The 26,952-nt window shown below is 39.0% G+C and overlaps 1 protein-coding gene across 4 annotated transcripts in view; it reads left to right on the forward strand.

Moving 5' to 3' along the window:
- ZYX (zyxin) overlaps nucleotides 1-26,952 on the forward strand; it is a 1,199,731-nt gene that overhangs the window by 1,032,996 nt on the left and 139,783 nt on the right. The gene's annotated exons all lie outside the window — the stretch shown is intronic.

Genomic DNA, 26,952 nt, shown 5'->3' on the forward strand with positions numbered 1-26,952 from the left:
TTTAGTTCAAGAAGCACTTTACAAAGTTAAAACATGGACCGGGAACATATGTAAGTATTATTTATTCTTCATGAAGATACTCAGCAGAAAGGACAAAGTTTGATTCAAATCCAGATACTTCACTTATCAAATAAGGCATTTTTTTCCCTTTACTTTTAAAGTTAAGGTTGAGTAGGTTCATTGTTTTCATTGATGAGGCTGGTAAGAGAAGAGTACAGTGATAGGATGACTACTTCGGATCTTGAAGATATTCTGTTGGAAATTGATTTGACCACATAGAAGGACTCCTGCCTATGGTGGAAACATGATGATCAAACAAGAATGTGTTATCTACATAAGTACACCTTTCTGTTATGAGCAGTTTGTCTGAAGAAGAGTAACATTTTTAACATGTGAAGTGGGAATAGCTTTATTGCTGAATGCTGCTGTGCTGCACTTATTTTGCATTTAGCTTGAGACCATTTTTGGTTCATCTGGTATATTCCAAAGTAGACATTCTGCTTAAAGGATGTGACAAAGAAGTAGTAAAAGGGATAAGGACCTTCTTGCACCAAGAAGAGATGTCATGATAGATGAGCTGTATGAGGCAAAAGGACTGTATGAGCACATCTTTGGTGTAGCAGACAAAAGAGGGTTCAGTGTCACTGTGGCTACGAAGACCTTCAAGAAATCTGTTTTTAAGAGGAATTCCAACATTAAGATAAGAGGAAGTGATAATGGTCTTGCAGAGGTAACTGTGCTGTACGTCATAGTGTTTAGGGTGAAGCCATTATTAGCATGCCAGTTGTAGGTGTTCTTGGCTAGAAATGTGGAGATACCCTTATACATTGCCGATATTAGGCCACATATATTGATTTATTGCAGGGCAGCCTGTATTTATGATAAAACCAGTGTCAAAAACTGGAAATCATTTGGAATACATTTATAAGATTAATTATAGGTCATCATAGTATGACATATAAGAATACAGTAAAGTTGTTAAATCTGCACTCTGTTTCTTACAGATGGAGGAGAACGGATATGATACCAATTTTCAAGTATCATAATATAGAGGATTAGAATCGTGTCTCCAACCATAACCACATTGTGTTTGAGACACAGACACCAAGAATTTTGCTTTTGAGGTGAATCTTGACATTCATGTCAAGTCTGTAAAATTGTAAATACCATGCTTGCTGACCCTTGTTATCTTTCCTCTAGTGATATACAATTAGGTAAAATCTGGGTAAAACTGGCTAGGCTTTTATTGTCTGTTTAGCCGTTAGCCTGGTAAACTCCTGTGAACCTGTAAATAATAAGTAAAGGTTACAGATGGAGATACAATTATAATTCTTTGTAGTGCTTTAAGCTTTGGCTCCATGTGCCAACTGTTACAGAAAAAAAGGCCACAAAATGTTTTACCAGCTTTGAAAGCTAGTAAAGACCTTAGTAAACACTGTCAAACAGAAAATAGCAGCAAAACTGTCAGCTAGTTTAACATTTGTTTGTGGGACAAAGGATCAAAACAAGGAAGAGTTTTTAAATTTTGCACTAATTCACTTAAAATGTTAGAGCAACAAGTTTTATATCAATATGCATTTCTTTTCAATAAGACATCTGAAACTCTCTGGCATTTTTGACTGACTTCTCAGAAAACCAAACAAGTGTACAAGGAACAGGGCAAAAATACGATGAGTGTACGAGGAACAGGGCAAAAATATGAGATGAGCTCAGGGACAGTTCAGAGGCATGTACAGCAGTCCGAAACCATGTTTTTACTTATGCCACTGTCATTTGTTGTCAGTACTTAATGCATAACATCAAGACCCAATCATAACACTGCTTAGGCTCTTAACAATTGTTAAGCACCTTTCTCAGCGCTGTGGAGATTTGGTCTCATTCTACAGTAGTGCTAAACTGGCTCGTCTTCTAACTGATATTGGAGCATAATCACAGCACTCAATTCATTGCAATGGTATTATGTTATTACTCTGTGATGTTTTCTTTTCTGACCATTCTACTTTCATCCGAAATGGTACTCATTCAACAAGCTTCCTGTTGTGTTTTTTCAAATCAGAAACATAGACAAGTAGAATTTGGAATTCTTTGCCACTGCATATTAGGTAATCTCCTTTGTTAGTTATATTTGTCTAATTTTGACAACTGGTTTGGGGAATCCATGTTTGCCATAAATTTTCAAGGTGGCAAAGTCTTTAGTGGCCTCTCCTGAGACATTAAATTACAGCAATCATTACATATTCCCCACTTGTATGAGTTTTGTCCTTAAAGAAGTTAGCTTTCCAGCAGACAGTATAAGGTTTAACATTGAGACTAGAGAGTTTGCTTATGAGGCCCAAACGGGGAACTGTTTCAAAGGCTTTGTCAAGGTAGGCAATGTGGACAGTTTGAACCTTGTCTAAAGCTTTTATTTTATTTTTTTATTTAACATTTGTTGACTGGGAATGTCCGACTAGGTTCCACAGAGCCTGTTTTCAGCGGAGGCCCGGGGAGAAATGCTCCAGATGCATGTCTTTGGAATGTGGGAGGAAACCGGAGTACCCGGAGGAAACCCACGCGAACACAGGGAGAACATGCAAACTCCACACAGAAGGCACCCCAGCCGAGAATCGAACTGGAGAACCTCTTGCTGTGAGGCGACAACGTTAACCGCTGCACCACTGTGCCGCCCAACTTTCTGACATTCAGAAACTAGACCAGTTTAAGTAGGCATGACCTGCTCTTACTAAGTCCAAATTGATTAGGTTGAGGGTTTTAAGTTCGTCAAGGTCATTGTTGATTAGTTCAGTGATATTAATAGTGAGGTTGATAGACCTGTAATTACCAGGTTCTGTTGTGGGGCATCATGGGGAAGGGGGCAGGGGGCAGCAGCTTTGGGTTCTCCAAGTCTCATGTACACAGGCTGTAGAGAGACTAAGGTTGCATGGATTTAGGAGAGGTTGGGCTATGTGGTATTTGATACTTGAAAGCAGTCAGTCTGCAATATGGTTGAGACCCTTTGAGCTATTGTTTTTAGTTTAGGAACGATCTGAAACCATTTGATCAAGGGTGATAGCAGGTGGTATAATCAGGGAAAAATGGGTCTATATTTCTTCAACAGCTTAGGTTGTCGAATGCTCAATGATCGACACCCAAGTGTCGAGGTTTCAAAATTGCAAACAGCCATATAAGCAAATTTTTTCCTCAGGAAAGTTATTTGGGATTTGCCCTTTCCTCAATGTAGAGCGATCTCAGAGTTGGTATATTTAGTTAGAGGGGGTGTGGGGGGCAAAGCCCCCCACTATATTTAGGTTGAAAAGTTAATTTTATTTCCAGACGGCCTAGCAAATTCTTTCCCGAGGAAAGAATTTGCTTATATGGCCGTTCGCGATTTTGAAACTTTGCTTAGGTGTCGATCATAAAGCATTCGACAACCTAAGCTGTTGAAGAAATAATATAGACTTAGAAAAATTGGCTCTGTATGTGGTAGGAATAAAATTGAAGCTGAATTTATCATCAGAGGTATTACAGTGGGATACATAATTAAAGAGAAATTCTAAGCAGAACTGGGTATTACTTCTGAGTTTCCTAATGTGGCTGAAAAAAGGTGTTGTGGTTGCCCTTTAGTACTGGAAGCTGTTCTAAGTTCATAACCATCTTTACACACTCTATCCCTAAACAATACATACATATGTTAAAATGCTGTGTAATGACCTGACTAAAGCCACATTTTATACAAATTTCTGTCTAAATGTGGACAAAAACTACGTATAGTAAGAATATCTGTGTAAACACAACAGTGTAGGTCCTAGTGATTTTTTTCTTCCAAATCTCTCACACATGTAACAGCTCTACAAAAGAATCTAATATTTTGTCTTTCTTAAACTGCCCATCTTGTGTGTATTACCAAGTCACCATATTCTTTTCATACTTATCAGTTAATCATAACTGGCTATTTCAAGGTATGCACAACAATAAGGCTAATTATTTTAATATCCAATTCTGTAGTTCTTGTTCTTTATGTAGAAAGTGGTGGTTTGTAATGAAGTCAGGAAACTTCAAGAAAAAAAATTCGCCCTGTCTTTTTTTTCAGTGTGGAGTAGCACCATTAGCTGACACTGAAGTTTGCTTCTTCCAGTCAGTACAATTTGCCTTGGGCTCCTAAATATGCCATCAGAGGAGATTACACCCTGTTCCTTAGTTTGCTTTGGCTTTGTTGATGGAAGCAGAGAAAACTTTCTTTCCCATATATGTATGGGAGAGCCGAAAAAAAAGAAATGTTTGGTTGATGTCTGGTTTAGTTGATGCAATTTGGTCGACTAAGCAGAATGCCCATAGGTACGCAAGATTAAGAGTTGGGGAATATACCCTCTCCCTGATATTGTGCAAACTAATATATATATATATATATATATATATATATATATATATATATATATATATATATAAAATAAGCAGAGGGGGTGGGAAGGGATGCAGGACGTCTTGCCCCTCTTGCAAAAAAAAAAATCTATTTTCTTTTTTATAATGTTTAATATTGCATGTGTTGAGGTCAGTACACTGCACATGTGTACTAGCTTGTTGGCATTTACTTTGCCAAAGTTTTGTGGTTGAGATTAAAGACTTTTGGTCTGTCTACATTTTTCAGATGATATATATATATATATATATATATATATATATATATATATATATATATATATATATATATATATATATAGGTCTACCTGATAACACCGACACGTCAAAAAACTGAAAACGAAATAACTAAGACGACAAAACCGAAAAAAGAAAGTTCAAAAACACGAAACTTCACATGCCCGACAAACCACAATCCCGACAATCAACAAAACAAATACCTTTCCCGAAAAACGCACGCACAACACAAGCACACCAAAAACCTTACAAACATACACTAAACCTTACATATACAACTATCTATGCACTAACCTTAACCTAAACCCTAAGGTCCGTCACTATCGCACACTTACCTGACCCGTACCCTGACACTAACGTCCGTCCCTATCGCACACTTACCTTAACATGTCGGTGTTCTCAGCACCGGGATTCTCAACTGTCTTATCTTCTCCATTGTCGATCTTCCGGTGTCTGTGTTCTCGTCGTCGGCGTTTAGAAATTTTGGTGTTTTCAGGTAGACCCATATATACATGTAAATGGGTGTATATCAGATAAACAAAAAATCCGCTCATCGAATACGTAATTATCAAAAGTCATGAAAATCGAAAACTATATTGTGGGGGGCTGTGCTCCCACACCTCCTCGCTATATATATATATATATATATATATATATATATATATATATATTCTAACTCTGAGATCGAACTACAGTGAGGAAAGGGCAAATACCCTAATCCTCACTGTACTGAGACCCCACAATACCGTTTTCGATTTCCGTGAAGCTTCGATCTTTATGTATTCGATGAACGGATTTTTTGTTCGTCCGATATAGACCCATATATATATATATATATATATATATATATATATATATATATATATATATATATGGGTCCATTTAAGACTTTGAACACCTTAAAAAAAAAAAAAAAAAAAATTCCTGGATGTTTCCCCCGTGGGGCAAGTCCTCCTGCACCCCCCACACCCCTGCTACTTAAATATACCAAATCCGAGATCACACTACAGCGAGGAAAAGGGAAAATGTCCTGTTCTGTGCTGTATGGAGATATCCGTTTAGAACATTCAAAGTCTTAAAACTTTGATCATATGGCGTTGGCCATATGAAATTCGAAACTCTAAGACTTCGATCATCTAAATGGGACCCATATGTGTGTGTGTGTGTGTGTGTGTGTGTGTGTGTGTATATATATATATATATATATATATATATATATATATATATATATATATATATATAGCACCACCTGCTGGTTCCACTATAAAATAACAAGTGAATACTGCTCCCAGCAATACCCTACCTTATGTCTAGAATACTACTTGGAATTTGGAGCAAGAAGAAGGCTCTAAACCAGTGGATTAGAAAAAGGATGCTTGTGGTTATAGGTTCAGACGTAGATACTAGGCCTAGCTGCCCTTGTGGGCCGTTTTAAGACTAGCCAATTTCCAAATTTGTGCTTGAATTAACCTATCCCATTTGTTGATAAAGATTGTCTGTACCCATACCCTGGCTGATAATTATATAGTACCCTGAAGAAAATAACTGGAATCGTACCATAGATACTTTGCATGAAATAAAGCATGGGATAATTGGTCACTTGTTGAATAGATGTGGTTTAGTTGGTGCTCTGAAGTCAAACATGACTGTTTTATTCTGTCTTATTGACTGTCTTATTTTCATAGTACTTGAATGGAGCAGAAAAGCATTTCAACCATTACAAGTTTTTTTTTTTGTTTTGCAGATTCTATTTGACTCCAAAATCATTTGCTGTGGAATAGACTGCTTAGCTTGTAGTTTTTTACATTGTCTTGGGAAACTACTACTGTGACCACCCCTTATAGTCCATTCCATTGAGAGAGAAAGAAGTTTACATAATTTAATAATTGAAATTGTATGCCTTACTTTCTGTCTTATATACTTTACATTGTTAGTATTTCGAATACATGAGTCCAGCTGTCTTTCTGCTTTCCAGGAGCTGCCTAGAAACAAATTCTATATTCCTTTAACAAAGGTATTGCATTGATTCTGGCAGTCACTGTTTCCCTCCTGCCTTCAATTCTGCCTACTCAACATCTTAAATACTAATATTGTATAGTCTTGATGATTATGTTTTCATGAATACAGTACTCCTTTATTATTAGTGGTCAGCATAAAAGAAGTGTTAGTAATTTTCAGTCCTTCCTGTTATTGTCAGTGTTTGTCATTTTTTTTCCCACCAATCTGTCCAGGGTAGTGGTCCAACAGTGCTGTTTTAGATGTTCTTCGTGTTTCACTGTTACAGTCATTACATTTGGGTAATCCTGCTGGCAGGTTGCCCTCAATCGGCCTGAATTCCAAAGTCTTGGGTCCTGCATCGGTTGCTGTCGCCCCTTCCCTGACGTCAGGTCATCAGGGGTATAAAAGATGCATCCGATGCCATTTTCTCCAGTCTCTTGCCGCACGGTGCCCGAAGCAGAAGCAGTTCGCAAGTGCCGGTTGGCCGACTCCTGAGATTTTCGTGTTTCAGATCCAAAGTCTTCATTAAAGCCAAGTACCCCATTGGGGAAACTTTTTTATTGCTTCACACCGATGTGAGAAAAAGTTAATAATTGTATTTCTTGTGGAAAGCAAATACCTCATAAGGACTTTTATTCTTACTGTATTCCTTGCCTAGGCCCTGACCACAACGTTTCAGGTTGTCGGTTTTGCGCTTGATTTTAACCAACGCACTGTTAAACATCAGTATGATTTTGCATTTAAGTATTTTGGACGCAGATTTAATTATCCAGAAATGTCGTCGGATAGCCATCCGACTGGAGTTCACAAAAAACGCAAAGAAAATTATAGACAACTGAGGCCCAAAACCGACGACGAAGCTTCTCCTAAGCGAGTTGCCGGTTTGCCAGTTCTCAGTGAGGTGCTTTTGCAGCCCCTGACGCCCGCTACTTTAGAGTCGCAGGCTGCTACCGACTCCCACGTGGAGTCGGATATGCCGCTGGAAACTCAAGGTATTGGAGCCTCGGACACTATTACCTTAGATGGGTCCGGAGCCACTGAGCAGGCACTGGCTTCTGAGGGTGTATTCAGACCTAAACATCTATACATTAAACCGACTTCAGCTTCAAAGGCAAAGACTAAAGCACCTTCAAATACAAAGAAAAACTCAAGAGCCATGTGGGCAGGCCTCCATGCCCAAAAAACAGATGCTCAAAATGGCCGAAGACTTGATTACCTTGATCAGGGGTTCCCATCCCCCTCCTGATAAAAGGCCTAGGCAAGAGACAGACTATGAATCTTCAGATCAGGTTTCTGTTTCTTCTGATTCTTTTTCTGATCAGGAATATTCACTTCCCCCCATGAGGAGTCTGATGCTGAAGAATCTATTCCTTCAGCTTCTCCTCCTAAGGTCTATTCTTTTGGGGAAAATTTGCATACCATGAGGGAGCATTTCCACTGGGAGAGCCAAGATTTTTCAGAATCTAAAAAGAGGCTCAGGGACTTCCTTTTACTACCTCAACACAGGCCTCTAGCCATTCCACCTGTGTTAGACATTGTAGATGTGTTTTCAGAGTCTAGTCTGACCCCGGACTCCTTACCTCCAGCTCCTGTTAAGCCTGACAGATTTTACAGGGTTCCTGACTCTCATAAATTCCTTTTCAAAAACCCTGCTGCAGACCCAGAAATTATTTCACAGGGTCCCAAAGGGACAAAAAAACCCTACTCCCTCTGACAGAGATTCTAGGGCACTGGATAGATGGGGAAAAAAGGTTTACACATCTGCTACCTTGGCTATAAGGGCCTTTCAGTTTCATATGCTCAAATATCAGCAGCATGTCATGACATTGCTTAAACAGAAAATGTTGTTAAACTCTGAATGTGCATAAAACAAGGAAATGCAGGATTTATTGCATGCAGCTGAACAAGTTCGAAAGCATACTTTTGCAATGTGGTTTTGATTCTCTGGAGGCCTCCTGCAGGGCCGCAGTTACGGGTTCTGTAATTAGGAGGCATGCTTGGTTAAAGGAACAAAATCTGCCTGATTATGTCAAAGTTAAATTATTAGATGCACCTTTGCAGCATGATTCTTTGTTTGGTGTTAAGACAGAAGAGGTGTTAAAGAAAATGGAGGACAAAGCAAAATTTATGCAAACTGTCAAAAGATTTTTTACAAGTACAGCCACCTAGGTTTAGTAGACACTGGCCTACAAAGAATTGGTCCTTTCCAGTGTCAGACAGACCTCATAGAGGCAGATCCCAGGCTCAGGGTTCATACAGGTCAAAGCAATGGGGGGCTTCTACCTCCAAAAGTGGAGAAGACAAATCACAACCATACGGGAAACAGTCCCAATGACTTCCCCCTGCCTGCACCAAGCACTTATCTCCTGGCAGCACCCATAGGGGGAAAAATAGCACTTTTTTCTCAAAATTAGCACATTATAACCCAGGACAAGTGGGTTCTAAACAGTGTCACAAGGCTACAAGTTCCACTTCCATACCCTGCCAAAGGCAAATGGTTGGTCAGATCTGCCAAAAAATCAATGGGCAGAGGCACAAAAACAAGTCTCATCCCTCCTGGACATGGGAGCTATTCAACAAGTACCACAGCAAGAGCAGGGACAAGAGTTTTACTCAAGACTGTTCTTGGTACCCAGAAAGGACAAAGCCTGGAGACCAGTACTGGGCCTATCTATTCTAAACACATTCCTGGATATACCAAAATTCAAAATGTTGACCTTGCAGCAGCTTCTGCCCATGCTGGGCAAAAAGGCTTGGCTCGTGACTTTAGACCTAAAAGAGGCATACCTGCATGTCCCAGTCAGGCAATCATGCAGAAGATACCTCAGATTCAAGGCTGGCTCAATGCAGTACCAATTCTCTGCACTGCCCTTTGGCTTATCTACTGCGCCCAGGGTCTTTACAAAGTGCCTGGCACCAGTAATCGCATTCTGCAGACAAAGAGGAATACAAATATATCCTTACTTGGACGACTGCCTAATTCAAGCAGAGAACAAGGACATTCTACTAGAGCATCTGGCGTTTGTGAAAAGACTTTTAACATGTCTAGGGTACACAGTCAACGAAAATAAATCAAAACTAGTACCCTCTCAAGAGATAATATTCCTGGGTGCAAGCTTAAATATAACTGCCCAAATGGCTTATCTCGTGCCAGACAAACAAAGGCAACTGACTATCTATTTCAAAAGATTGGCAACAAAGGCCCAGTTATCTGCAAGAAAAATTCTGCAGGCTTTGGGCTTCATGGCATCCTGCATCCTACTAATTCCATATGCAAGACTGCATACGAGGAAACTTCAGTGGTACCTAAAAAGTGTCTGGACGCAACATTGCCACAGCCTGGAAACGATGATTACTCTCATTCCCTGCCTGCAACAGGAGTTTCGATGGTGGGCAAAGGCTTGTCACCAAAACAAGGGACAGCCATTCACATTATCCCCAGCTAGGCAGAACCTAATAACGGATGCATCAGATTATGCCTGGGGGGCCCCCATGGCAAGAAGATGCATTCAGGGCACCTGGTCCACAAACCAAATGCATCTACATATCAATCAAAAAGAGATGCTAGCTGTTCAGAATGCCCTGACAGCCTTCAAGGACCTACTTCATCCGGGACAACTACTGATAAAGACAAACAACACCATGGTCATGTAGTATATAAACAAGCAAGGGGGCACACATTCTTACCCCCTTTGCAGACTAGCCATGGCTTTGTGGGACACAACATTGACTTACCAAGTTCATCTGCAGGCACAATTCCTGCCAGGAAAGGAAAATGCTCTGGCAGACGAACTAAGCAGAGACCTAATGGATCCCCATGAGTGGCAGCTAGATCCACAAGTCTTCAGCATGATAACAAGGAAATGGGGATGCTCGGACATATATCTATTTGCCTCCCCTCACAACTACCAACTGAAAAGATTATGCACAAGGACGTATCACAGACAAGCATGGAAAGTGGACGCTTTATCTTTCAACTGGAAAAACCTATCAGTATATCCCTTTCCTCCCCAAGGTACTCCTAAGGTCAGACAGGAGAAGCCAAAGATGATACTGATTGCCCCAGACTGGCCCCGCCAGTACTGGTATCCGATCTTAAGGAACTTGTCTCAATGCCCAGCCTGGACCTTACCTCAAATACCTCATCTACTGTCCCAACAAAACAATCAGATCCTGCAGCCAACTCAGGACTCTAAACCTGGCAGCATGGCGGATAATGTAGCCATACAAAGCACACCACTCAGTAAAGCTGTGATGGATGTCATTTTGGAAGCCAGAAGGTCTAGTACTAGGAAATCTTATGCTGGAAAATGGAAGAGATTTTGTGCTTTTAACCAGGCACAAGGAACTGATACAGCTGTACCAAATATTCCTCAGATTTTGCAATACTTAACTGAGATGCTGGACAAAGGCCTATCTTTTTCATCAATTAAAATTCATGCCTCTGCCATTTCGGCTCATTACAATACAGAACCACCAATCCATTCTTTCCCCACTACTTTCTAAATTTTCATTAACACACTACACTCATCCTTTATTAAGGCAGTACCTCAGAGGAGCCAAAAATTTAAGGCCTCCAAGGAGATCACCAGTACCTGCATGGGACCTCAATTATGTCTTGGAAAAACTCACCCTGCCTCCTTTTGAGCCAGCTGGTATTGCTGATATAAAGTTTTTATCTTGGAAAACAGCTCTGCTACTAGCAATAACTTCTGCAAGACGAGTATCAGAGCTACAGGCACTCATGGCTGTGGAACCTTTTATCATTTTTTATCCAGACAGATTTTCTCTGAGGACAAACCCAACATTTATGCCTAAGGTGGTGTCCAGTGTGGCCCTTAACTAAACTATTCATTTGCCAACTTTTTATCCAAATCCACAGAACAAGGGGGAGAGAATTCTGCATTCTTTGGACGTACACAGACAGCTTAGATTCTATTTGGACAAAACTAAAGTTTTCAGGAAGACAGAGCAATTACTAGTGGCATATGCTACAGGATCACAAGGAAAGGCCATCTCCAAGCAGACTGTTTCAAAAGTGGATAGGCCACTGCATTCGTTTCTGCTATTCACAGCATGGCAAGCCAGTGCCTAAGGGCATTAGGCCACATTCAACCAGAGCTGCAGCCACTTCAGCAGCCTTTCTCAGAGGAGTACCAACCAAAGACATTTTAGAGGCTGCTACTTAGTTCAGTACACACCTTTACAAAGCATTATCATCTGCCACTTTACTCTAAATCCGGGGCAGGCTTTGCCACTGCAGTTCTGCAAGGCCTCATAGCCGCTCCTAATGCTGTTTAGCTCCAGCCTCCCAACCATAGCTTTGGGACTCTACCCAAATGTAATGACTGCAACAGTGAAACACGAAGAACATAGTACAGTTGTGTACACTTACCATAAATGTAGATGTTTGAGTGTATTCACTGTTGCAGTCCAGGTTACCCACCCGCCATCCCCCTTCTTTCTGCTGGAACTTATCTTTCCTTCTCTGATTTATACAACCTATGTTGTGGTGTATTTGCTTGTTAATGAAGGTAAAGTTTATATTGGTGCATATATTTTTATATATAGATATATATATATATATATATATATATATATATATATATATATATATATATATATATATATTATATCAATTTTGGCTACCCTTTAGAGGGCACCTGACATCTGGGCCAAGAAAAACTGAAGAAAATGGTGTCGGCTGCATCTTTTATACCCCTGACGACCTGACGTCAGGGAAGGGGCGACAGCAACCGATGCAGGACCCAAGACTTTGGAATTCAGGCCAACTGAGGGCAACCTGCCAGCAGGATTACCCAAATATAATGACTGCAACAGTGAATACACTCGAACATCTACATTTATGGTAAGTGTACACAACTGTACTTTCTTGTTTTGGGAGGGCTAATGGCTAAGATGAACCTATAGCCTGTTTTATCAGGTTTTCCCAAGTAACCTATAATTCAGGTTAGATAATTTTGTATTTTAACAAGAATCAAACTGAAAATGTGTAAGACTTCTATATATATATATATATATATATATATATATATATATATATATATAGAAGTTTGCCTACTACTTTTCATTGAACTGACTTCATCTGGTTTTAAACTGTTGACGTACATTCCCTGTCCAGCCACTGGCTTCAGCCGTGAACATTTTTATTGTAGAGACGTATCTATACACAATTCTTGAGTAAAGCTACAGTAATGATCATTTGCATTCTTTTCTGTAATATACTCTGCACAATATATTATGTTGGATAAGATTAACGTTTCTGTGCTAGTGGAATCGAGATGGAATTTTGTTTTTATTTATTTTAGGCTTACTCAATAAGGTAGCAAAGTTGTTGGACAAGCATGACTGAGGGTCACAAGCTGCTTCAGCAGTTTACTTTGGATGTGAACTGGAATGAGACATTCTGTTGCTAAAGTGAAATGGACAGCTCTCTTGTAGCTGACAAAAAATATTGTTAAGCCATTCTGTGTGCATAGCTGAAGTACTGGCTGGTTTCCTTTCATTGTCTGTGTTATTCAGCCTGTTATTGTGAAAGTGCAAAAGGCACCTGTGTATGCATGTACACCTGTGTATGCATGTACACCTGTGTATGCATGTACACCTGTGTATGCATGTACACCAGTGATGCCATTGATGATCAAAAGTTAAGTTCTGCAAAGTTTTTTCTGCTAAACATATTATATTTAAGGTTTTTAGATTGCTGTTGTTATTTATGTTTCCACATTTCTTCACTGTAGTTAGTATAACTGTCTTAGTATGTAGTACATTCACCTTCAGTTCTTGGAAGATTAGAAAGTCGTGACATCTATTCTCATAAAAGATGCTGAGATACATCTTCCATATTGATCATATTTATACTGCATGAGGGGTCTCCGTTATTTCTGTGGAGCTGTTCTTTATATGAATATTTTAAACCTGTATCCCTTACAGTTGTGTTGGAGGGGGTCCAGGTAGCTGTTAAGTACCACCTGTCAATGACGTAAGAATTCTGCAAACACTGTGGTGTGAAGGCCCCTGGCAATAGCTGTATCGTTTATTCATTAACCTGAATAAAACCTTTCTTCTAGTAGACCACCATCTTCTCCTAAACTCCCTTACTGAAATTGTAGTCGTCTCAGGCTCACTACCCACATTTAAACATTTCTTAAATAAATATTTCAAAGAAAAACTAGACACCTCCCTATCTGGCATTGCACAGCTTCTCAAAGGTATACCCCAAGGCTCCATTCTTTCCCCACTACTTTCTAAATTTTCATTAACACACTACACCTCAGTCATCCTCAACTTCCTCTCATTCTCTGTGCTGATTACATGGTCATATACCAATCCAGCCACACCCATACTGTTATTAAAACCCACCTAAAATCAGATCTGTATCTCAGAAAACAAAACCACTCAACTAGCTAAGTCCTAAAAACATACTTGCCTCTACAACTGAAACAAAACTGCAAAAATACTTCCTCCTGACTCATTAACCACAAACTGTTGCTTAACAAAAAAGCATGCTATTCGTCACCACCCAAAAACATAGTCACCAAAGTCACGCAATATCACTATCCTTTGTAGCACACCATTCGAAACGACCAATGCTTTTAAGTACCTCAGTTTGTGCCTAGACCATTTTTTAACACTCCAACTCAAATGTGGACTAACTATGACCTGCACTGGCAGAGTTTTTAGTTTAATCTAGAACAGAAGCTGCTGTTGCAAAAAAGGAAAATTAGTAGGGCATATAAACTATTGCACAACAATTATGCAAATCAATTGGAGGAGTTAGAGAAAAATTGAGAAGAGGTTGGAAAAGCAGTTTAGAAGGGAACAATTGGAGGACATATGTACGACTGCCAAGTATGCATCAAAGTCGAGAATGTTTATCCCAGGCAGACTTCAAAATAATTTTTCCTCCAGTAGACAGCAGATGTTGGAGTTGTGATGAGGAAGGAAGGAGGTAACTGGGAACATACATTTTGGGAGTGTAATGAGTTGGCAGCTTTTAAAAATTTCCTGCAGAGTACTCTGTCAGAAATATTGGCTGTAGCTAAGGAAATTATTATTTTGAACTAGGACACATGATCTTAATTGCCTAGACATAGTAAGCCCTTGTTAAGTTTAATTCTGTTTGCTGTCAAAAAAGCAATTACTAGAAAATGGAAATTGAAGTCTAAACCAACAGTATTTAAAGTACTGAATATTGTAAAAGAAGAAAAAGAACTGGAAGAGAATCTTTATAAAAGGGAAGGAGCAAGCTACATAGAAATAAATGGGAAACTTGAGTTGTGCAGGAGGAGTGAGGTTTAAGGGAAGGCAGGAATTGATTAAATTATCTAATGTTGGACTGATGATAGTGTGATGTACAATGTATGTAAAAGGGAAAAAAATGTTGATATAGTTTTTCTTTTCCATTAATGTATGTATGGACTACCTATAGCAACCACAGCCTCTAAGAAAAACTCCTCCACTAAAGAGAAAATGGAGAGAGCGCTCCAAAAGTAACCGCACTTTATTGGAATAAAAAAAAACAGCAACAAGTAATCCAAAACGGGTAATCCAAGAAAAATAAACGCTTTCCACAACGTACACAGCGTTTTCGTCCACTAACCAGTGAGACTTCATCAGACAAATGAAAATAATGCAACTAATCATTTATATAATTAAATTTAAAATCCGATAACCATTGAGAGACTTTGCATTCGGGTTAAGCCAATAGTTGTAAAGCAATCTCCTCCACACTACAAACTATCAAAAACAAAATCTGTTGCTTCATCACTAACTCACCCCACTCATGATCACCACTGCCTCACCCTCAGAAAATTCAAATGGCTCCCAGTGCAGGACAGAGCAGACCAGCTACTAGGCTGTCACATCTTCAAACTTCTGCAGCCTACCTCATTCCCACTACTAGCTGCAAAGCTATATACTAAACACACACACAACCTCAGACACCCTTCCCAAATAACACCCTCTCCTCCAACACCTATAAACAAGGTTACACTGCACCAACCAAGTACTGTATCTCTATTCTTACTCCTACAATCTGGGAATCCCCCTCCCCCCACCTAGACAAACTACAAATCCCCCTTCCCACCCTTCAGAGCTCAATTTAAATTCCTGAACAACAAATCAAACTGTACGTGCCAAACAGCAGGTCACATCACTTAAGGGCCTTTCAACCTCTAATCTTACACTGTCCTAATTACTAACGTCTCTTAATATCACCTCCGCCACCATGACTGTCGTTACCCCACAGCATTTCCACCATAATGTAAATATGAAATATGTAACGTATGCATTTTTGTCACAATTGTTGCTACATCTATTAATTGCTACTGTACAAGTTTTTATGTATTTTTACTTTTTCTTTTTGATATTTATAACTTGCTCTCTTTTGTTATACTTTTTTTTTTTTTTGTGAATTATTTGACCTGGGCAATACCTGCAATGGTTAGTTGTAATCAGTGTAATAATCTGGTAAGCAAATGTAAAATAAAACGTACATTTTCTGATATCAACAACTCTGACATTGATACCCCAATGTCTTTCAAGTATTTCAAGTCTCTAGTTATATCAAGCTCTCAGCTTCTATTTTTTCATTGAAAAAAATATTCAGAAATCAATTCTGTGCTGTTCTGAGCCAAACAAAAAAAAAAAAAACTCTCTGTACGTCTCGGTAAAAGGGTTCTTGTATCCAAGCATGAATATGAGCTTCCCTTCAAAGCATCGCCCTCCATACAAAAAATTGACACACTCCAGTCCATTTCTAACTCAATATTTCAATTTAATGCTAATTCCCCACGTTGTGAACACCACATCCTAACACTTTGCAAAGTCAGGTAGTTCCCTATATCAGTCCTTCTGTTAGCTACTCAACTATTTAAACTACTAAAGCTACAATCTTTTATACCTGTAGCTGCAAAACTACATGAAAAATGTCAGCATACAACCTCCGTAAGTACCGTCAGCTGGCTCCCATCCCGTGTCCACCAAGGTCCTACCACCACTTTACCAGACTTGCATTCTCCATCCAAGCTCTTTTCCTTTAGAAATCCCTGCACCCTCTTAAAAGAAGACTACAGTGTTACCCATCTTTAGAAAATACCATAAAACCCATATTATCCATCCAAACTAAATGCTTCTGCCTAGACAAAAGTTATATAATCTAACTACCATGTATTTTTTATTTAAAATGGCTCAAAGCATTCTCTCTCTTTACACTAGTGTTTCATAGCGAAATCCACTTTGGGCTATAAAGCACTTATTGTAAATTTTCAACTATACATTTTCATGTCAGAATTCAAACTGCATGCTTTATTTTCATTTATTTAATTCCCTTATATGCAGCATTGTTTTCAATTAAAAGTTTACTTGCATCTTTTATAGCTTTGTATAAATGGAATTGTCTAACCATTTGTGATTAGGCTGCATCTGTTAATGGTCACTTGATCAGATCACTACCCCCGTAAACAAATGTAATAAATGAAACATATACATACATTTCCTTCTTTGGTTTTGCATTAATTAGCAAAGCATTTCCAAATTTCGTAGAGTAGTTGTCTTCTTTTGTCACATGTAATGTCGTATCACGTTCCAAACCAACCACTTAATCTACAAAAATGTGTTCTTTTACTGTTCCCTACAATTGGCTGTTTAATACATTCCGCTACTTTATACTTTTGTCTTAGTTATTGAAGGCCATGATTCCTTAGTGTACACACAGTCATTTAATCTTCCAGTTATTTCTTTTTGCCGTCGCATTCATTTCTCACATGCTTCTCTCACGTTCACACATTTGTCTTTTGTCAACTGAAACATGAACCAGATAGAGTGACAGCAGCAACAAGGAGATGCTGGCAATAATCCTGATATGATTAAGACTTTCAAACTGTTCTGGAGACTAGGGGTCTTCACCTCTTAACAGGTATCACTATGGTGAGATACTACATATGCAAGTGGGAGGGGAACATTTTTGTTCTCTTTGCAGAATAGCTTTGCAAGCATGAGTGATTGTCCTCGAATCAGGCATGGCCTTCAGGGCTTTCCATCTCAACAGAAAGTCTGTCAGATCATTTAAGTAATGTAGATGTTGACCCACAAGAATATATGTTATACAAGGACTTCATCTGAACATTAACCACAGGTGAGGGTGTACCAGAAATTGACCTTTTTAATTTTGCAAGCAACAGACTGCTGAGTAAGTTGTAATACAGAGTACATTGCAGGAAGGTTTGCACACACAGTGCCATGTACTTCAACGATGTAGGTCTGTTTCTGTCTTTTTGTCCTTCCCGTTCTCTTTCTCCCTAAGATTATTCTGTAAGAAAGGGAGGAGAGGCCAAAATGTTTCTAATAACCCTTTTTTTTTGCTGAGGCCACGTTTGTTCTCACTGTATATATGCAGACAGGGGTGAAGAAATAAGTAACGATGTCTCAGCATGTACACTTCTTGACCCAGCTTAAGGGGGTCCTTGGTGCACATGGACCTGCAGACTCAAACCGACCACTTGCATTACCTAACTACAGTATGTTGTAGACACTTTTTCGGAGAAAGTGGTAAAATCATGAGTGAGGCTAGGACACCTAATACAAGGAAGTTCTCTTTAAATAGAAAAGATTTTTCAAAGGAGGAATCAAGCGCGTAGTGTGGCAGGACTGCTCTTGCATCTGTAGTACCTGCCAGAACTTTTTACAACAGATTTAGCTTATTCCTCAGTGAAGCTGTATTTGTCTGCATTCTTAACCTAACTACTGATAGATGCTCCCTGCTGCAGTCATTGTTAGAAGTTAAGCGCACTCTCTTAAAAGGGGCACAGTGAAACCAATCCCTGTTTGAACTGGATGCCATAACCTGTGTCAAGTAGGTGATATGGAAGCCTGTCTTTTTACTTCCTGTAACTTCACCCAGGAAAATAATCTCTTAGTGTGTTGCAAATGCTTTGTGAATCTTCCTAAATATCGACTACAAGAGAGATCAATGTGAGGAGCATAGTACAGTTGTATGGGAAACTTTATCACAACTATAAACATTAAAGGATTAGGGTGGGACAAGTTCACTCCCACCATCACCTCCTCATATTTCCTATACTTGCTTCTCTTGGTCATTGTATCTGTGGGTGAACTGAATTCTTTGTGCCGGGGGACATATTGTCGGTGGGCCATTCTACACTCAGGTTAGTTGGGTGATTGACACCATGTGGAGATGTCCATGGGGAAATCTAGGGAAAGACATGTTTAGGAATCCTTAGTCAACAAGGAACTGAAGATGGCACAGAGACTGACCCCTCTCTAAACTTGGGAGTAAGGTAATGTCCCCGGGAAAGAGGATCCAGGCCAATCATCCAAATGTTGAAAAGCTATAGAAGTTGAGCTTGGACATGTTATCTCTCTTGAGTCTAAGTGGCCAAAAGTTGTGTTATGACAGTACCAGTGGTCCTGTTTGAACTTGTACTGTTATGGTAAGTTCCATGCAGAACTATACTTTGCCATGCTTTTAACTGCTGATTTCTGTCAGTTTGTAGTGGCTGCCAAGTTTATGTTTACACTTATTTATTTAATATTTATTCATTGGATAGACACAGTGACAGTGAACTTTTTCAGGAAAGAATAGACCTTCAGTGTCTGCATATTATAAAGGTTTACAGAAGGAATATAATGCAACTAAATTATAGAAAAAGGAGAAAGCATATTGCTTTACTTTGAAAGATGCAAGTGCAGTCGTGCAAAAAGCATGTGCAGTCTAAATTAAGTGTTCTTGTTATGGTAGAAGTTGCTTGCAAACATTGTAGAAAATAAGAGAAAAAGATAAACAAGAGGCAACTTAAGAGATTTAGTCCAGGGATGACTGCATCATTCACATTTGTTTAGAGTAGGTGTGCTATTAACTGAATTTTGAACCTTAAAAGCAAGTTAGTGCCTCTGATAAAAGCAGAAAATTCCTTAAAAGTAGGAGAAGTGAGAAATACGCCTTCTCCATAGTGGCTTACTGAAGTTGACATTTGATACAATAACTTCTCTGAAGGCAACAGGTTTGTGTGTAGGTATGGACCAGGTGATTACGCCTGCCAGAAATCTGATGGGTATTGTGGACGAGAGAAAAAAACAAAAGCTAGAGGTAGGCTAAAATATTTGATAAGGAAATTAATTCAAGTGCAAGGTCAGTTGCAGCATTTGGAGTTCCTCAAGATGTGGAAGTAAATATGGCCACTCTTATAAATCAAGTCTGCCTAGTTAAGACTATAAAGTTAATGTTAATAAAACACTACTTTGCCTAATGTAATTATGGGGTGTGTATAGCCCTGGCTTCCATAAGTGTGGTGGCCATATATAGAAAATAATTTAACCAGTCCAGTTTTTCCTGTTTTTGTTTCTCTTTTGAAAGCTGCATAAATATGTTCTGAGTAAATGAGAGATTAATACAGCCAGGTATTCGACATACTCTTATTGAGGAATAGCCAGTTCAGCTTGGGAGAAGATATTAAGTCTGCTTGTTCTGCTTGGCATTGTGTTGCTTAGTGACTAATGTGATAAAATTTGATTTTAAAGTACTGTGTTGGAGATAGTTTTGCTTAACCCATACCTCTGAGGAGGACATTCATCTTCTACCTTGAGCAGATGTGTGATCTGTGGCAGGAGACATTATCAGGATAATGAATAATTTACTGATTTCTGTAGGCCTGCCACATGTCATTAATGAAAATGAGGAATAGTGGGGGATCCATTGTTGAACCTTGAGGTATCCTATAGTGTAATGCTGTAGTGTTACAGAGACTAAGACAAATGCAGAGTTTGAATTTTGACAAATAATGCCTCATCTCTTGTGACAAGAGAGATCCTTGCCACAAAAGTATGGATTTTGTAGTCTAATAAATTATGCAGCATGGTATCAAAAACCTTTCTGAAGTCAAGAAATGTTGGTGCAATCACCTTTATTCACTATTGAATGTGTCATATTACATGAACAAGGACTGCATACTTTCAAACTCTGGATTGAAACCTATGCTTGAATGTAGTGAAAAGACTGTGCTGGTTGAGGAAAGCACTGATCTGAGTATGTATTGCTTTTATGTAAGTTACAGTCAAGAGAACAAAGGGTAAAAAAAGTTTTGGAAGCTGTGAGTCTCAATATTTGAGAATAGGGGACTGTATGAACGACCTTAAATGGGCTCATGAGTGTTCCTTAAGGTATGAATAAGAGCAAAGGGTAGGGCAGTTGTAGATGCTGCCATTTTTAGGAAACAGGCGAGGGGACAAACAGTCTTGATTTGAAAGCTCTGTCCATTCGTTTTTATTAGCTAAGATACCTTTAGTTTTGCCATCTTTTTATAGTGAAACTTGACTCATCAAACCTACTCCAGCAAAAGGGCTTACACTTACACATTTGTCAACCTGAGTGTGTGTGTCTTTGGAGTAGGTTACAATAGTTACAGGGGTGCGGGGAACAAAGCCCTCTATGTGGAGAGGTTGCCACTTCCCCAGAGTATTCTTTTCAGTCCCATTCAGTGGAGTGCACAAGTCAAGTTTCACTGAAAAGGGAAGGATTGATAGAAACCATACTCTTAATAGTTTATCCTTCTGATGGTGTCACTGATAGCCACACCAATGATATTTAACTGGAATGGCATTTTGCTTTGAGCAGGGCTGTTTGCTAAAGCAGCCTTCAAAGTAGCCTTCCAAGATTTCCTTTTCAGGACTTAGATTTGTCATAGTACATCTTGGTCTTGATAAATTGTCTTGTCTTGAAATTCTATGGTATACTATGAGCCCTGCAGCAGTAAAAGTAGTGATTATTAATTTTTATTTTGACACAACCAAATGTGATGGGATGGATGTGACTACTTTTTTGTCTAAGCTTTTTATTGTGTAATTTCTGTCAGAGTCTGATGGACTTAATTAGAAATTGTATATCCTGATGACCTTTTTACTCGGTTAGAATTCTGGAACCTGAGCTGCCATATCTACATATTCATTGTATGGACCTGGTTACTGATATACAACAAGCATTAAGTAGGTCAAATACTTCAGAGAGGTTAGGGTGGATAGTAATAAATTAGAACTTGCTACAATAGGTAGCCCATTAACATTTTGAAGGGTGATGCAGTGATAATTAAACAACATTAACAAGCTAATTAATAAATATATGCTGTTTAAAGTAGTTTATTTACAAAGAATGATTTTGTGAAGCAGAGCATGATGATAGATGGTGGTAAAGATATTAACTAAAACTTTCCTGACCAGGGTGCAGGATGGTTAGATACTGAGGAGGTGGGAGTTGACCTTGAGTGTGATTTATATCACCGTAAGTCTTGAATGATACTGAAAGGTCTAAGACCAGGCCAAGAAATTTGTATTGTTGGACTTGGGGATATAGTTGTATTGCTAGCTGCTGTTGTGGCGATTAGACTGCTATTAGCCAGTTACAGGGATACCTGATGGAATATCAGAATGTCAGACCTAAAGATTGCCTATGTCCTGTCATGCTGTCTAGACTCAGAGGAGGGCAAAAATATGAATGTAGCATTTCCCTTGCATTCTTTCTCATCTCTGAGTTTGTGCAGTCTCAGAATTGGGTGGGGTGAAGATGTGCTTGTCCACTTGCAAAAATAAAAAAGGTAATTTTGCAACTTTGGGAGTGTAACTGTTTGACTAGTGATAACCCAAGGTTTTGGATACTTTGGGTTTGAATAATCACTTGTCAGTTAAATGCACTGAAATTGTTCATAGTAGACCCCTTATATGATTTTAAGGAGTCCACGATTTAAGTGCATCTTTTGTCAAATGCTAGTGTGTATGTTTTTCCTTCTCAATTTCTCACCTTGAAAGAATACCTAAGGAGTACATTTAGAAAACCACAGAAACCTCGCCAGTTCTAATGACTTCCAGAAAGTGCCTCAGACAGTATTAACAGTGTGTAATTTCCTACTTTGCCCTACATCTGCTAGCCTTCTGCTAGAATGCTAAACATTTCAACACATAGATGTGTCATGGGGAGCTGAAAGGAAGGGTGAAGTTCTAATTCTAAATGTTTTTGATACCCCACCACCATTTATGTATTTATTTATTTATTTTATTTCCAGTTTGATAACCGGGGTTGTCCACTGGGCTCAAGGAGCCCATTTTCAGTGGAGGCCCGGGGAGAAAAGCTCCAAAATTACAAAGATAAAATAAAAATACAATAAAATATGATAAAAAGTACAATAAAATGCAGTTATGAATAATCCTAGTATTATATAATATTTTAAACAAAATTGTAAGATGATACAGTAAGATGTAGCAAAATAATGTAGTGCAATAAGTGGAGTATAGGAGACTTAAGGATAGTTCATACAGAACATGCTCGGTAACGAAGATGGGTAGTGTAAAGTATGCAGAGCAGTAGGAATAAATACCTAAAGTGGAGGAAGGAGAGAGAGGCAGTTGAGGAGTGAAGCAAGAGGCAATTGTTTATTAGAAAGAAGAGTATAAGTGAGAAAAAAGCAATAGGGGGTAATACAAGGGGGATGGAGGGTAAAGTTAGTAGAAGAGTGTTGGACACAATTTGTAGAATGTTAGAGTCATTAGTTAGTCAAATGTAATATAGGTTTAGAAGGAAGAAGTATATGGGGGAGAGAAGTACAGAAAGAAGGTTATATATAGTATTTATACTATGTAAGAAATATCAAGGGGAAGCTGTTGGGCAGAATAGCAAGGTCAAGAAGTATTTAATGAAGAACAAGTAGAAATGAGTTTAATAGGATTAGGGGGGTAGAGAGCAATTACATTTCCAATTTTGGGAGAGATGAGAATGGAGCTGGGATTTAAAGAGTTCAAGGTTATTGGAGATTCTTAGTGAGGGGGGAAGGGAGTTCCATTTTTTGCTAGGGAATAAGATAGCAGACACTGGCCAGCAGGATGTTTTGGTTTGTGAATAGCAAGTTGATTTTGTTGTCCAGATCTTAGGGGTCTGTGGGGAGTATACGAAGGAAGGATATATGATAGAGCAGGGCATGCAGTAGGTTTAAAGATTAATTTGTGGGCTGTAGTGAGTTGGAGGTAGTCGAGGTAGTTGGGAAGCTCTAGCCATTTTAGCATGTGTAGGGAAGAGCAATGGTGGGAGTAGTGTTTAGATTTAGCAGCGAATTTGGAGATTTTGTTGTAGCAGATTTCTAGTTTTGAGGAGATGGAGGATGCAAGGTTGGTTAGAAGAGGGACACCGTATAATAGTGATGGTAGTAAGTAGGTAGTGGCAAGAGTTTGCCTGGTAGAGGGAGAAAGGAAGTGAGAGTTTCTGTGTAGTAACCCAAGTTTTTGATGTTTTTTTTTATATTTAATTGGACATGAGTATCAAATTTTTGGTGTTCATCGATAGTAACACCGAGAAGTTTAGATTATTTAGTTTAGTATTTCTTCCAGTTAACCATTTGCTGCTTCGCTGCTGTCATCCCTAACTTGTGTCCCTGGTATTAGCCCTTGGGCTGGGACCACCTTGGCTGTATGTGCATGGTGAAGATAATATATAAATGCAGAGTTTCTTGTAACATCACATTTGCTGTCATATGCACAGGAAAATTTATGTAATGCGTCAACTAGGTGGACCCACTAATATCATGTACCTAATTTAATATCAGCCCAACTACTCCCATCTGTTAAAGATTTAGTTATTCTAAAATGGCAAAAATATATACACTGTACAGCCAAATATGAAAGAAAAACATTTTCACAAGGCAGATATAAAGTGAAATACCTTTTATTGTAATTGTTTTGGCCCTCACTCCCCAATACCTTCAAGCTTCTGTCACCTGTTGATCCTTTTACTTCCCTAATCATTAGCAACTTAGGATATTAAGGGAGGGATGAGAGCTGGGGATCACAACTATCACCTGGAGAAAGAGATTTGTTTGTTTCTAATGCAACCTACATAGTTTGGATAGTGCATTGCAATGCCTACTACATTGAGCCAGTTGGGTAGGGCATTGCAGTGCCTGCTACATTGAGTCAGTGTGGATGAATGCTTCTAGACTCATGCGGTACTCAGCTGAAGTACTGTGTACTACTTGGCAGGCATGTGCTCTCCATTTCTCCAAGTTGCAGAAGCTGCAGTTCCAAGCCTTTCCACAAATGGTTGTAGTGCAGCAGAACTTCAATGACTCTCTATCTAAGGTGGGTCAAGTGGTGTCATCCTCTCACAGGTACCCCTTCTTGGCTGATTCTTCTGCCAACCAGGCTGCTATTAGAATCTCATACTTCTGGGGGGTTAATCGGTCAACAACACTGTGTTGCAGCGATTAAGTTGAAATGCCTTAATAGTATCTGTAAATTGCCTTAAAGCAGAGTTTTTACACTTGATGTTGGCTTTATGAAGTGAGCAGCTCTTAAAGATAATGTGATTTTGCCGATGTGAACCCCTGTCATTTTCCCAGCCATTATTTTTCATCATAGTTTATTTACTTGTACCCCATGCTTGCTTACAGACCTTGCCACCTATTCTCTCCCCAGTCATCCTGTAGATATTACATTTGCTTTGAGTAGTTAAGAATTTAATTGTTTGTTTACTTCCTTTTGGTGAGCATTTGGAATGAGGGTAGGACCTCCTGTGTTATGCAAGCTCCTTAAGCTCCTTTCTGTAGTTCTTAATAGCCGCTTCTGGCACTCCTGTCTTCATTGCCCATGGGTCGTGTGCAGTGGGGTGAAGTATTGGACTGAGTCCCCCTTCTGGAGGATGAGCATTTGCTTACCAAACCTTGTAACATCATGGATATTCCTCACAACTGTCCATGTTCTGCAGTCTGCACCAGGGATACTAATTACATCAGAGGTAACCGGGACTAACCCAGACCCCATTCACTGAGAAAGGTAAGGCAAATCTCTACTACTCCTAGCCTTCCTCTTAGCAGTGTGCTTCTCAAAGCCATATTGGTTGTTCACTGCTTAGCTGGATACCCTACCCTAATGTTTACATTTTCAGTTCATAGCAGACTGCCATTGTTAAAGGTAACTAGTCAAATGCTGGCATTAGTTTAAGTAATTCGGTTTGCACTTTTGTGCGCGTGTGTGTGTGCGTGTGTGTGTGTGTGTGTGTGTGTGTGTGTGTGTGCCCGCGTGCGCGCGTGTGTGTGTGCGTGTGTGTATGTGTGTATATATATATATATATATATATATATATATATATTATGTATGTGTGTATATATATATATATATATATATATATATATATATATATATATATATACATACATATAATATATGGGTTCACTTTATAATCTCGAAATCCTGAAATATCGAATTTCAGAATCTCGAGATCATAAAGCCAAAAGCCCATAATATCAAAACCCTCAGAAGTGCGAAATTCAAAATCTATTAAGTTCAGATATGTTGAATTAGCGGTTCTGGTATTGTGCTGTGTTAATGGATAGCTGGAGATTCAGGTAAGCATTATGTTCTAAGGGTGTGTATCAACAAGGAGACGCTGTTGCCTAAAGGTCTGTTTCAAACTCCAAAATCAAACGTAGTAAAAACAAACTGGAACAGACCACCACCATAAATGGATAAAATCACAAGTCTTTATTTGAACTAAAATCGGACAAGCGCTTTCGCGTGTACTACACGCTTCTTCAGATCCTTAAACAAAACTGAGTTCTAAAATGCAGTACTTATACCTCTAAGACAGACACACCTCTCCAATGTAGTGTGCAACTCATTAAACAATTAACAAATGAATAGTTAACTACTCATCTAATCAACTAAACAGTCTATCTTGCAGTACTAAAAAGTCGTGCAGTACTAAAGCCTAAAAACTTCTAATACATTGTGCATATACTTGAGCGCTGTACAAACAGGCTAAAACATACATATACATATAGAAACATAACATAAAAAATATATGTATAGAGATAAGAGCATAACCAGGTGCAACTTAAAATTAAGGATCATATTAACCACTCTTAATCATAAAATGCTCATTGATAAAAACCAACTTCTCATAAAACACGATGAGAAATGCATCACATTATAACCAATCGCATCGAAATAAACAATGCATCATGATAACCATGATAATCATGATAAATTATGTTCTAAGGGTTTTGGGTAGGGACTTTAGTGTCTGTCGGCATGTTTTTTTACTGTGATGTGTGTGTGAGGGGAATGTAGCTTGTGTAGTGGTGTTTTCGTGTGTTTGTCTGTGTAGTGTGACCTTGGTTAGTATATTTAAGTGGGGGGGGTGCATGGGGGCTTGCCCCCCTGCTTGTATGTAGGGTAGGTCCGTGTGTTTGTGTGTGGGGAGAAGGTGTATGTATGCATGTGTATGTGTGTGTGGTGTATGGTTAGTAT

This window comes from Protopterus annectens, chromosome 8.part0 (genome assembly GCF_019279795.1).
Source record: "Protopterus annectens isolate FY-2018-M chromosome 8.part0, PAN1.0, whole genome shotgun sequence".
Taxonomy (NCBI): Eukaryota; Metazoa; Chordata; order Ceratodontiformes; family Protopteridae; genus Protopterus; species Protopterus annectens.